Source organism: Rutilus rutilus (assembly GCF_951802725.1).
Source record: "Rutilus rutilus genome assembly, chromosome: 1".
NCBI lineage: Eukaryota > Metazoa > Chordata > Actinopteri > Cypriniformes > Leuciscidae > Rutilus > Rutilus rutilus.
The window spans coordinates 3,943,222-3,945,740 of record NC_140209.1 but is presented as its reverse complement, the minus strand read 5'-3'; positions in this window follow the sequence as shown (position 1 = coordinate 3,945,740).

The following is a 2,519-nucleotide window of genomic DNA, read 5'->3' as shown; positions in this document are numbered from 1 at the left end:
CGCACACGGAGGTTTTCAAGTCTGCGTTGCAATCTCTCCTGAAGCTACAGCAGAAAATCAAATTCTTAGGTAAAAAAACATAACAATATAATATTTTGTTTAGTACTTCTACTGTTGTAGATAATGTTGTATGAGTTATATCAGGTCAAACTGTAGTTTCTATAGTAAAGAATGGTGTATCAACCTCCTACTAATTCCAAAGCACCATGCTAATACAGCTAGTTAAACAGTATAGTGACAGTGGCGGGGTAGGTTGTAACACGTGTTTTGAAAGTGACCTTAATTTGGACCTTTTATGCAAACTCAATTTAATTTGTGAATGATAAATAACATATTTAAAATCAGGTCAAAGTTAAATAAATACCAACACATACACTGCAAAAAAAAAATGTCTTACTTAGTATTTTTGTCTTGTTTTCAGTCCAAATATAAAAAAATTGATTAAACCGAGATGCAGTTTGCCTATCAACTCGCGGTGGAATTCAACATACAGCATCCACAAACCTGGAGAAGAACACACAAAATATGCACATACACTCCCCATATTCACACATATTTTATTGTTGCAGCCATTCATTTAAAAATAAAAATGTTGTTAATAAAAACCCTTAGTTTTTGTGCATTTTGTCTACCTGTTACAACTTACCCCAGTATGTGTTACAACCTACCCCAGTAGTGGACCACCTTGTATATTCATGATCATCTCACAAAGTCTGTGATATATTTGAAGAAATTTAAATTGTTGCCATCTGTAGTAGACAAATATGGGTACTTTGCCTAAAAGTTTCAGACGTGTAGCTAAAAAAAAGGTCGGTTTAGGTGCTGAAGAAAAAAGTGTTACAACCGTCCCCGGCCTCCCCTACTACAGTCGCTAGGACTATCATTGCCCCGAATGATTTAAATCGAGCACCGAAAGTTTGGCCTGAAACAGGTCTCTGGGTTTAGGGGAAATATGATACGAATTAAGTAAATATTTGTTGTTTAATCGTAGTTCGGAGCTCTCTCTCTCTCTCTCTCTCTCTCTCTCTCTCTCTCTCTCTCTCTCTCTCTCTCTCTCTCTCTCTCTCTCTCTCACACACACACACACACACACACACACACACACACACACACACACACACACACACACACACACTCTCACTCTCACCTCAATCTCACAGCAATTAAAAAAACAAATGAACTCTTCAGTAGCTATATCACGCGCAAATGCGGCGCGCTCTCTATCGCTTCAAATAAAGCGCAAAATAAACTACACTAAAAAGATATGTGTTAAAAATAACACATGTTGTGTCAGTTTTAAGTTAACACATGTAGTGAGTGTGTTCAGGGGCAACAAATGGTGTCAAATTTAACACAATAAATGTGTAAGTCATTTTAACACACAAATTGTGTAAGTTTTAACAATAAAGCGAAAGGGGCAGATGCAAAAATATTACCCGTTTAATCAACAGTCGAGGGCAGAATGTGCACACAGTGTAAGACCGTGTTTCAAGCTGCTTTTGACAAAAGTTCATGAAGAGATATAAAGTTCACCGAGTTTGCACTTTGAATTAAATTAAAATGTAGCAACTGACAAAATATTGTACATAAATAACCTTTATTTACACTGGCCTGTTTGTTTGAGAACATCAAACACTGCATATACCATTCACAGTGATGGCGAGTGTCGCGCGCTCTTATAAAATGAGCGCTTTTTACGCGCTCTGTAAAAAGAGATGTTAAAAATTACACATGTTGTGTAGATTTTAACATTTTGTGATTTATAAAAAATTGTAAAAAATTGTAGATTTTATACAAATTGTATCAAAGCAGCTTCACAGTATTAAATTAAAATAATACAACAAGGTTTGTTTCTAGTGGAATTTATTGATTGATAAAAATAAATTAATATTCCCAAAATATCCCAAACTGAGCAAGCCAAAGGCAACAGTGGCAAGGAACCGAAAAACTCCATCAACAAGTGACCTGACGGTGACCTAGAACTCCATCACGTCACCCAATGGAGAAAAAAAAAAAAAACCTTGGGAGAACCCAGGCTCAGTCGGGGGCCAGTTCTCCTCTGGCGTTTATGAACTGGCGTTTATGTATTTGTGTTTTTCTCCTCATTAATAATAATTCATTTCACACCTGTCTAGTACAATTATGTTTTTATTTTTATTTTTTTATTAATAGCCTACAGTGTTAATAGCCTACAGTGTTAATAGCCTACAGTGTAGGCTATTAAGATACTTTTAACATACTTTTAAGTTACCGATACTTTTTCTTTATAGGCTATACCCCGGGCGTCGCTAGGACTAATCATTTAAATCGATTTCCCCGAATGATTTAAATCGAGCACCGAAAGCACTCTCTCTCTCTCTCTCTCTTTCTCACTCTCTCTCTCACTCTCACACTCAGAGATCTCTCTCACTCTCACACACAAACACACTCAGAGAGAGAGAGAGAGAAGCACAACGTGAGTGATTTCAGCCCGCCACAGTAAACAATCTCTCGCAGCAATATAAAAATAGAAATAAACT